The sequence below is a fragment of the Myodes glareolus genome, unplaced genomic scaffold (assembly GCF_982192425.1).
Source record: "Myodes glareolus unplaced genomic scaffold, mMyoGla1.1 HAP1_SCAFFOLD_34, whole genome shotgun sequence".
Taxonomy (NCBI): domain Eukaryota; kingdom Metazoa; phylum Chordata; class Mammalia; order Rodentia; family Cricetidae; genus Myodes; species Myodes glareolus.
In genome coordinates, this window is record NW_028263212.1 from 2,531,530 (window position 1) to 2,542,488 (window position 10,959).

Below are 10,959 nucleotides of genomic sequence, written 5' to 3' on the forward strand. Positions count from 1 at the left end.
CTACTTACAAGCATTCACCAGAAACTCACATGCGTTTCTCTGAAAGAGAAGCAGTCTGTTCCAACACTTCAATTCACTGTGCGAAGTGAATGGAGTGTTGCTTCACTTTCTAAATGCTGTCCTTTCAGAGAAAATCACTTTCCTTTGATAGTGCCTTAAGCTACTTGCAAGCATTAGGAAGAAACTCACATGCGTTTCTCTGAAAGAGAAGCAGTCTGTTCCAACACTTCAATTCACTGTGTGAAGTGAATAGAGTGTTGCCTCACTTTCCAAATGCTGTCCTTTCAGAGAAAATCACTTTCCTTTGAAAGTGCCTTAAGCTACTTACAAGCATTCACCAGAAACTCACATGCGTTTCTCTGAAAGAGAAGCAATCTGTTCCAACACTTCAATTCACTGTGCGAAGTGAATGGAGTGTTGCTTCACTTTCTAAATGCTGTCCTTTCAGAGAAAATCACTTTCCTTTGAAAGTGCCTTAAACTACTTACAAGCATTCACAAAAAACTCACATGCGTTTCTCTTAAAGAGAAGCAGTCTGTTCCAACACTTCAATTCACTGTGCGAAGTGAATGGAGTGTTGCTTCAGTTTCTAAATGCTGTCCTTTCAGAGAAAATCACTTTCCTTTGAAAGTGCCTTAAGCAACTTGCAAGCATTCACAAGAAACTCACATGCGTTTCTCTGAAAGAGAAGCAGTCTGTTCCAACACTTCAATTCACTGTGTGAAGTGAATGGAGTGTTGCTTCACTTTCTAAATGCTGTCCTTTCAGAGAAAATCACTTTCCTTTGAAAGTGCCTTAAGCTACTTACAAGCATTCACCAGAAACTCACATGTGTTTCTCTCAAAGAGAAGCAGTCTGTTCCAATACTTCAATTCACTCTGCGAAGTGAATGGAGTGTTGCTTCACTTTCTAAATGCTGTCCTTTCAGAGAAAATCACTTTCCTTTGAAAGTGCCTTAAGCTACTTACAAGCATTCAACAGAAACTCACATGCATTTCTCTGAAAGAGAAGCAATCTGTTCCAACACTTCAATTCCCTTTGCGAAGTGAATGGAGTGTTGCTTCACTTTCTAAATGCTGTCCTTTCAGAGAAAATCACTTTCCTTTGAAAGTGCCTTAAGCTACTTACAAGCATTCACCAGAAACTCACATGCGTTTCTCTGAAAGAGAAGCAGTCTGTTCCAACACTTCAATTCACTGTGCGAAGTGAATGGAGTGTTGCTTCACTTTCTAAATGCTGTCCTTTCAGAGAAAATCACTTTCCTTTGAAAGTGCCTTAAGCTACTTACAAGCATTCACCAGAAACTCACATGCGTTTCTCTGAAAGAGAAGCAGTCTGTTCCAACACTTCAATTCACTGTGCGAAGTGAAAGGAGTGTTGCTTCACTTTCTAAATGCTGTCCTTTCAGAGAAAATCACTTTCCTTTGAAAGTGCGTTAAGCTACTTGCAAGCATTAGGAAGAAACTCACATGCGTTTCTCTGAAAGAGAAGCAGTCTGTTCCAACACTTCAATTCACTGTGCGAAGTGAATGGAGTGTTGCTTCAGTTTCTAAATGCTGTCCTTTCAGAGAAAATCACTTTCCTTTGAAAGTGCCTTAAGCAACTTGCAAGCATTCACAAGAAACCCTAATGCGTTTCTATGAAAGAGAAGCACTCTGTTCCAACACTTCAATTCACTGCACGAAGGGAATGGAGTGTTGCTTCACTTTCTAAATGCTGTCCTTTCAGAGAAAATCACTTTCCTTTGCAAGTGCCTTAAGCTACTTAAAAGCATTCACGAGAAACTCACATGCATTTCTCTGAAAGAGAATCAGTCTGTTCCAACACTTCAATTCACTGTGCGAAGTGAATGGAGTGTTGCTTCACTTTCTAAATGCTGTCCAATCAGAGAAAATCACTTTCCTTTGAAAGTGCCTTAAGCTACTTGCAAGCATTAGGAAGAAACTCACATGCGTTTCTCTGAAAGAGAAGCAGACTGTTCCAGCACTTCAATTCACTGTGCGAAGTGAATGGAGTGTTGCTTCACTTTCTAAATGCTGTCCTTTCAGAGAAAATCACTTTCCTTTGAAAGTGCCTTAAGCTACTTTCTGGCATTCACAGGAAACACACATGCGTTTCTCTGAAAGAGAAGCACTCTGTTCCAACACTTCAATTCACTGTGTGAAGTGAATGGAGTGTTGCCTCACTTTCTAAATGCTGTCCTTTCAGAGAAAATCACTTTCCTTTGAAAGTGCCTTAAGCTACTTACAAGCATTCACCAGAAACTCACATGCGTTTCTCTGAAAGAGAAGCAGTCTGTTCCAACACTTCAATTCAATGTGCGAAGTGAATGGAGTGTTGCTTCACTTTCTAAATGCTGTCCTTTCAGAGAAAATCACTTTCCTTAGAAAGTGCCTTAAGCTACTTACAAGCATTCAACAGAAACTCACATGCATTTCTCTGAAAGAGAATCAGTCTGTTCCAACACTTCAATTCACTGTGCGAAGTGAATGGAGTGTTGCTTCACTTTCTAAATGCTGTCCTTTCAGAGAAAATCACTTTCCTTTGAAAGTGCCTTAAGCAACTTGCAAGCATTCACAAGAAACACTAATGCGTTTATATGAAAGAGAAGCACTCTGTTCCAACACTTCAATTCACTGCACGAAGGGAATGGAGTGTTGCTTCACTTTCTAAATGCTGTCCTTTCAGAGAAAATCACTTTCCTTTGAAAGTGCCTTAAGCTACTTACAAGCATTCACCAGAAACTCACATGCGTTTCTCTGAAAGAGAAGCAGTCTGTTCCAACACTTCAATTCACTGTGCGAAGTGAATGGAGTGTTGCTTCACTTTCTAAATGCTGTCCTTTCAGAGAAAATCACTTTCCTTTGAAAGTGCCTTAAGCTACTTGCAAGCATTAGGAAGAAACTCACATGCGTTTCTCTGAAAGAGAAGCAGTCTGTTCCAACACTTCAATTCACTGTGCGAAGTGAATGGAGTGTTGCTTCACTTTCTAAATGCTGTCCTTTCAGAGAAAATCACTTTCCTTTGATAGTGCCTTAAGCTACTTGCAAGCATTAGGAAGAAACTCACATGTGTTTCTCTGAAAGAGAAGCAGTCTGTTCCAACACTTCAATTCACTGTGTGAAGTGAATAGAGTGTTGCATCACTTTCTAAATGCTGTCCTTTCAGAGAAAATCACTTTCCTTTGAAAGTGCCTTAAGCTACTTACAAGCATTTTACAGAAACTCACGTGCATTTCTCTGAAAGAGAAGCAGTCCGTTCCAACATTTCAATTCACTGTGCGAAGTGAATGGAGTGTTGCTTCACTTTCTAAATGCTGTTCTTTCAGAGAAAATCACTTTCTTTTGAAAGTGCCTTAAGCTACTTGCAAGCATTAGGAAGAAACTCACATGCGTTTCTCTGAAAGAGAAGCAGTCCGTTCCAACACTTCAATTCACTGTGCGAAGTGAATGGAGTGTTGCTTCACTTTCTAAATGCTGTCCTTTCAGAGAAAATCACTTTCCTTTGAAAGTGCCTTAAGCTACTTGCAAGCATTAGGAAGAAACTCACATGCGTTTCTCTGAAAGAGAAGCAATCTGTTCCAACACTTCAATTCACTGTGCGAAGTGAATGGAGTGTTGCCTCACTTTCTAAATGCTGTCCTTTCAGAGAAAATCACTTTCCATTGAAAGTGCCTTAAACTACTTTCAAGCATTCACAAAAAACTCACATGCGTTTCTCTGAAAGAGAAGCAGACTGTTCCAACACTTCAATTCACTGTGCGATGTGAATGGAGTGTTGTTTCACTTTCTAAATGCTGTCCTTTCAGAGAAAATCACTTTCCTTTGAAAGTGCCTTAAGCTACTTACAAGCATTCAACAGAAACTCACATGCATTTCTCTGAAAGAGAAGCAGTCTGTTCCAACACTTCAATTCAATGTGCGAAGTAAATGGAGTGTTGCTTCACTTTCTAAATGCTGTCCTTTCAGAGAAAATCACTTTTCTTTGAAAGTGCCTTAAGCTACTTACAAGCATTCAACAGAAACTCACATGCATTTCTCTGAAAGAGAAGCAGTCTGTTCCAACACTTCAATTCACTGTGCGAAGTGAATGGAGTGTTGCTTCACTTTCTAAATGCTGTCCTTTCAGAGAAAATCACTTTCCTTTGAAAGTGCGTTAAGCTACTTGCAAGCATTAGGAAGAAACTCACATGCGTTTCTCTGAAAGAGAAGCAGACTGTTCCAACACTTCAATTCACTGTGCGATGTGAATGGAGTGTTGCTTCACTTTCTAAATGCTGTCCTTTCAGAGAAAATCACTTTCCTTTGAAAGTGCCTTAAGCTACTTTCTAGCATTCACAGGAAACACACATGCGTTTCTCTGAAAGAGAAGCAGTCGGTTCCAACACTTCAATTCACTGTGCGAAGTGAATGGAGTGTTGCTTCACTTTCTAAATGCTGTCCTTTCAGAGAAAATCACTTTCCTTTGATAGTGCCTTAAGCTACTTTCTAGCATTCACAGGAAACACACATGCGTTTCTCTGAAAGAGAAGCAGTCGGTTCCAACACTTCAATTCACTGTGCGAAGTGAATGGAGTGTTGCTTCACTTTCTAAATGCTGTCCTTTCAGAGAAAATCACTTTCCTGTGATAGTGCCTTAAGCTACTTGAAAGCATTAGGAAGAAACTCACATGCGTTTCTCTGAAAGAGAAGCAGTCTGTTCCAACACTTCAATTCACTGTGTGAAGTGAATAGAGTGTTGCCTCACTTTCCAAATGCTGTCCTTTCAGAGAAAATTACTTTCCTTTGAAAGTGCCTTAAGCTACTTACAAGCATTCACCAGAAACTCACATGCGTTTCTCTGAAAGAGAAGCAATCTGTCCCAACACTTCAATTCACTGTGCGAAGTGAATGGAGTGTTGCTTCACTTTCTAAATGCTGTCCTTTCAGAGAACATCACTTTCCTTTGAAAGTGCCTTAAACTACTTTCAAGCATTCACAAAAAACTCACATGCGTTTCTCTTAAAGAGAAGCAGTCTGTTCCAACACTTCAATTCACTGTGCGAAGTGAATGGAGTGTTGCTTCAGTTTCTAAATGCTGTCCTTTCAGAGAAAATCACTTTCCTTTGAAAGTGCCTTAAGAAACTTGCAAGCATTCACAAGAAACTCACATGCGTTTCTCTGAAAGAGAAGCAGTCTGTTCCAACACTTCAATTCACTGTGCGAAGTGAATGGAGTGTTGTTTCACTTTCTAAATGCTGTCCTTTCAGAGAAAATCACTTTCCTTTGAAAGTGCCTTAAGCTACTTACAAGCATTCACTTGAAACTCACATGCGTTTCTCTGAAAGAGAAGCAGTCTGTTCCAATACTTCAATTCACTTTGCGAAGTGAATGGAGTGTTGCTTCACTTTCTAAATGCTGTCCTTTCAGAGAAAATCACTTTCCTTTGAGAGTGCCTTTAGCTACTTACAAGCATTCACCAGAAACTCACATGCGTTTCTCTGAAAGAGAAGCAGTCTGTTCCAACACTTCAATTCACTGTGCGAAGTGAATGGAGTGTTGCTTCACTTTCTAAATGCTGTCCTTTCAGAGAAAATCACTTTCCTTTGAAAGTGCCTTAAGCTACTTACAAGCATTCACCAGAAACTCACATGCGTTTCTCTGAAAGAGAAACCTTCTCTTCCAACACTTCAATTCAGTGTGCGAAGTGAATGGAGTGTTGCTTCACTTTCTAAATGCTGTCCTTTCAGAGAAAATCACTTTCCTTTGAAAGTGCCTTAAGCTACTTACAAGCATTCACCAGAAACTCACATGCGTTTCTCTGAAAGAGAAGCAGTCTGTTCCAACACTTCAATTCACTGTGCGAAGTGAATGGAGTGTTGCTTCACTTTCTAAATGCTGTCCTTTCAGAGAAAATCACTTTCCTTTGAAAGTGCGTTAAGCTACTTGCAAGCATTAGGAAGAAACTCACATGCGTTTCTCTGAAAGAGAAGCAGACTGTTCCAACACTTCAATTCACTGTGCGATGTGAATGGAGTGTTGCTTCACTTTCTAAATGCTGTCCTTTCAGAGAAAATCACTTTCCTTTGAAAGTGCCTTAAGCTACTTTCTAGCATTCACAGGAAACACACATGCGTTTCTCTGAAAGAGAAGCAGTCGGTTCCAACACTTCAATTCACTGTGCGAAGTGAATGGAGTGTTGCTTCACTTTCTAAATGCTGTCCTTTCAGAGAAAATCACTTTCCTGTGATAGTGCCTTAAGCTACTTGCAAGCATTAGGAAGAAACTCACATGCGTTTCTCTGAAAGAGAAGCAGTCTGTTCCAACACTTCAATTCACTGTGTGAAGTGAATAGAGTGTTGCCTCACTTTCCAAATGCTGTCCTTTCAGAGAAAATTACTTTCCTTTGAAAGTGCCTTAAGCTACTTACAAGCATTCACCAGAAACTCACATGCGTTTCTCTGAAAGAGAAGCAATCTGTTCTAACACTTCAATTCACTGTGCGAAGTGAATGGAGTGTTGCTTCACTTTCTAAATGCTGTCCCTTTAGAGAAAATCACTTTCCTTTTAAAGTGCCTTAAGCTACTTACAAGCATTCACCAGAAACTCACATGCGTTTCTCTGAAAGAGAAGCAGTCTGTTCCAACACTTCAATTCACTGTGCGAAGTGAATGGAGTGTTGCTTCACTTTCTAAATGCTGTCCTTTCAGAGAAAATCACTTTCCTTTGAAAGTGCCTTAAGCTACTTACAAGCATTCACCAGAAACTCACATGCGTTTCTCTGAAAGAGAAACCTTCTCTTCCAACACTTCAATTCAGTGTGCGAAGTGAATGGAGTGTTGCTTCACTTTCTAAATGCTGTCCTTTCAGAGAAAATCACTTTCCTTTGAAAGTGCCTTAAGCTACTTGCAAGCATTCATCAGAAACACTAATGCGTTTATATGAAAGATAAGCACTCTGTTCCAACACTTCAATTCACTGCACGAAGGGAATGGAGTGTTGCTTCACTTCCTAAATGCTGTCCTTTCAGAGAAAATCACTTTCCTTTGAAAGTGCCTTAAGCTACTTTCTAGCATTCACAGGAAACACACATGCGTTTCTCTGAAAGAGAAGCAGTCGGTTCCAACACTTCAATTCACTGTGCGAAGTGAATGGAGTGTTGCTTCACTTTCTAAATGCTGTCCTTTCAGAGAAAATCACTTTCCTTTGATAGTGCCTTAAGCTACTTGCAAGCATTAGGAAGAAACTCACATGCGTTTCTCTGAAAGAGAAGCAGTCTGTTCCAACACTTCAATTCACTGTGTGAAGTGAATAGAGTGTTGCCTCACTTTCCAAATGCTGTCCTTTCAGAGAAAATCACTTTCCTTTGAAAGTGCCTTAAGCTACTTACAAGCAATCACCAGAAACTCACATGCGTTTCTCTGAAAGAGAAGCAATCTGTTCCAACACTTCAATTCACTGTGCGAAGTGAATGGAGTGTTTTTTCACTTTCTAAATGCTGTCCTTTCAGAGAAAATCACTTTCCTTTGAAAGTGCCTTAAGCTACTTTCTGGCATTCACAGGAAACACACATGCGTTTCTCTGAAAGAGAAGCACTCTGTTCCAACACTTCAATTCACTGTGTGAAATGAATGGAGTGTTGCCTAACTTTCTAAATGCTGTCCTTTCAGAGAAAATCACTTTCCTTTGAAAGTGCCTTAAGCTACTTACAAGCATTCACCAGAAACTCACATGCGTTTCTCTGAAAGAGAAGCAGTCTGTTCCAACACTTCAATTCAATGTGCGAAGTAAATGGAGTGTTGCTTCACTTTCTAAATGCTGTCCTTTCAGAGAAAATCACTTTCCTTTGAAAGTGCCTTAAGCTACTTACAAGCATTCAACAGAAACTCACATGCATTTCTCTGAAAGAGAAGCAGTCTGTTCCAACACTTCAATTCACTGTGCGAAGTGAATGGAGTGTTGCTTCACTTTCTAAATGCTGTCCTTTCAGAGAAAATCACTTTCCTTTGAAAGTGCGTTAAGCTACTTGCAAGCATTAGGAAGAAACTCACATGCGTTTCTCTGAAAGAGAAGCAGACTGTTCCAACACTTCAATTCACTGTGCGATGTGAATGGAGTGTTGCTTCACTTTCTAAATGCTGTCCTTTCAGAGAAAATCACTTTCCTTTGAAAGTGCCTTAAGCTACTTTCTAGCATTCACAGGAAACACACATGCGTTTCTCTGAAAGAGAAGCAGTCGGTTCCAACACTTCAATTCACTGTGCGAAGTGAATGGAGTGTTGCTTCACTTTCTAAATGCTGTCCTTTCAGAGAAAATCACTTTCCTGTGATAGTGCCTTAAGCTACTTGCAAGCATTAGGAAGAAACTCACATGCGTTTCTCTGAAAGAGAAGCAGTCTGTTCCAACACTTCAATTCACTGTGTGAAGTGAATAGAGTGTTGCCTCACTTTCCAAATGCTGTCCTTTCAGAGAAAATTACTTTCCTTTGAAAGTGCCTTAAGCTACTTACAAGCATTCACCAGAAACTCACATGCGTTTCTCTGAAAGAGAAGCAATCTGTTCCAACACTTCAATTCACTGTGCGAAGTGAATGGAGTGTTGCTTCACTTTCTAAATGCTGTCCTTTCAGAGAAAATCACTTTCCTTTGAAAGTGCCTTAAACTACTTTCAAGCATTCACAAAAAACTCACATGCGTTTCTCTTAAAGAGAAGCAGTCTGTTCCAACACTTCAATTCACTGTGCGAAGTGAATGGAGTGTTGCTTCAGTTTCTAAATGCTGTCCTTTCAGAGAAAATCACTTTCCTTTGAAAGTGCCTTAAGAAACTTGCAAGCATTCACAAGAAACTCACATGCGTTTCTCTGAAAGAGAAGCAGTCTGTTCCAACACTTCAATTCACTGTGCGAAGTGAATGGAGTGTTGTTTCACTTTCTAAATGCTGTCCTTTCAGAGAAAATCACTTTCCTTTGAAAGTGCCTTAAGCTACTTACAAGCATTCACTTGAAACTCACATGCGTTTCTCTGAAAGAGAAGCAGTCTGTTCCAATACTTCAATTCACTGTGCGAAGTGAATGGAGTGTTGCTTCACTTTCTAAATGCTGTCCTTTCAGAGAAAATCACTTTCCTTTGAGTATGCCTTTAGCTACTTACAAGCATTCACCAGAAACTCACATGCGTTTCTCTGAAAGAGAAGCAGTCTGTTCCAACACTTCAATTCACTGTGCGAAGTGAATGGAGTGTTGCTTCACTTTCTAAATGCTGTCCTTTCAGAGAAAATCACTTTCCTTTGAAAGTGCCTTAAGCTACTTACAAGCATTCACCAGAAACTCACATGCGTTTCTCTGAAAGAGAAACCTTCTCTTCCAACACTTCAATTCAGTGTGCGAAGTGAATGGAGTGTTGCTTCACTTTCTAAATGCTGTCCTTTCAGAGAAAATCACTTTCCTTTGAAAGTGCCTTAAGCTACTTACAAGCATTCACCAGAAACTCACATGCGTTTCTCTGAAAGAGAAGCAGTCTGTTCCAACACTTCAATTCACTGTGCGAAGTGAATGGAGTGTTGCTTCACTTTCTAAATGCTGTCCTTTCAGAGAAAATCACTTTCCTTTGAAAGTGCGTTAAGCTACTTGCAAGCATTAGGAAGAAACTCACATGCGTTTCTCTGAAAGAGAAGCAGACTGTTCCAACACTTCAATTCACTGTGCGATGTGAATGGAGTGTTGCTTCACTTTCTAAATGCTGTCCTTTCAGAGAAAATCACTTTCTTTTGAAAGTGCGTTTAGCTACTTGCAAGCATTAGGAAGAAACTCACATGCGTTTCTCTGAAAGAGAAGCAGACTGTTCCAACACTTCAATTCACTGTGCGATGTGAACGGAGTGTTGCTTCACTTTCTAAATGCTGTCCTTTCAGAGAAAATCACTTTCCTTTGATAGTGCCTTAAGCTACTTGCAAGCATTAGGAAGAAACTCACATGCGTTTCTCTGAAAGAGAAGCAGTCTGTTCCAACACTTCAATTCACTGTGTGAAGTGAATAGAGTGTTGCCTCACTTTCCAAATGCTGTCCTTTCAGAGAAAATTACTTTCCTTTGAAAGTGCCTTAAGCTACTTACAAGCATTCACCAGAAACTCACATGCGTTTCTCTGAAAGAGAAGCAATCTGTTCCAACACTTCAATTCACTGTGCGAAGTGAATGGAGTGTTGCTTCACTTTCTAAATGCTGTCGTTTCAGAGAAAATCACTTTACTTTGAAAGTGCCTTAAACTACTTTCAAGCATTCACAAAAAACTCACATGCGTTTCTCTTAAAGAGAAGCAGTCTGTTCCAACACTTCAATTCACTGTGCGAAGTGAATGGAGTGTTGCTTCAGTTTCTAAATGCTGTCCTTTCAGAGAAAATCACTTTCCTTTGAAAGTGCCTTAAGAAACTTGCAAGCATTCACAAGAAACTCACATGCGTTTCTCTGAAAGAGAAGCAGTCTGTTCCAACACTTCAATTCACTGTGCGAAGTGAATGGAGTGTTGTTTCACTTTCTAAATGCTGTCCTTTCAGAGAAAATCACTTTCCTTTGAAAGTGCCTTAAGCTACTTACAAGCATTCACTTGAAACTCACATGCGTTTCTCTGAAAGAGAAGCAGTCTGTTCCAATACTTCAATTCACTGTGCGAAGTGAATGGAGTGTTGCTTCACTTTCTAAATGCTGTCCTTTCAGAGAAAATCACTTTCCTTTGAGAGTGCCTTTAGCTACTTACAAGCATTCACCAGAAACTCACATGCGTTTCTCTGAAAGAGAAGCAGTCTGTTCCAACACTTCAATTCACTGTGCGAAGTGAATGGAGTGTTGCTTCACTTTCTAAATGCTGTCCTTTCAGAGAAAATCACTTTCCTTTGAAAGTGCCTTAAGCTACTTACAAGCATTCACCAGAAACTCACATGCGTTTCTCTGAAAGAGAAACCTTCTCTTCCAACACTTCAATTCAGTG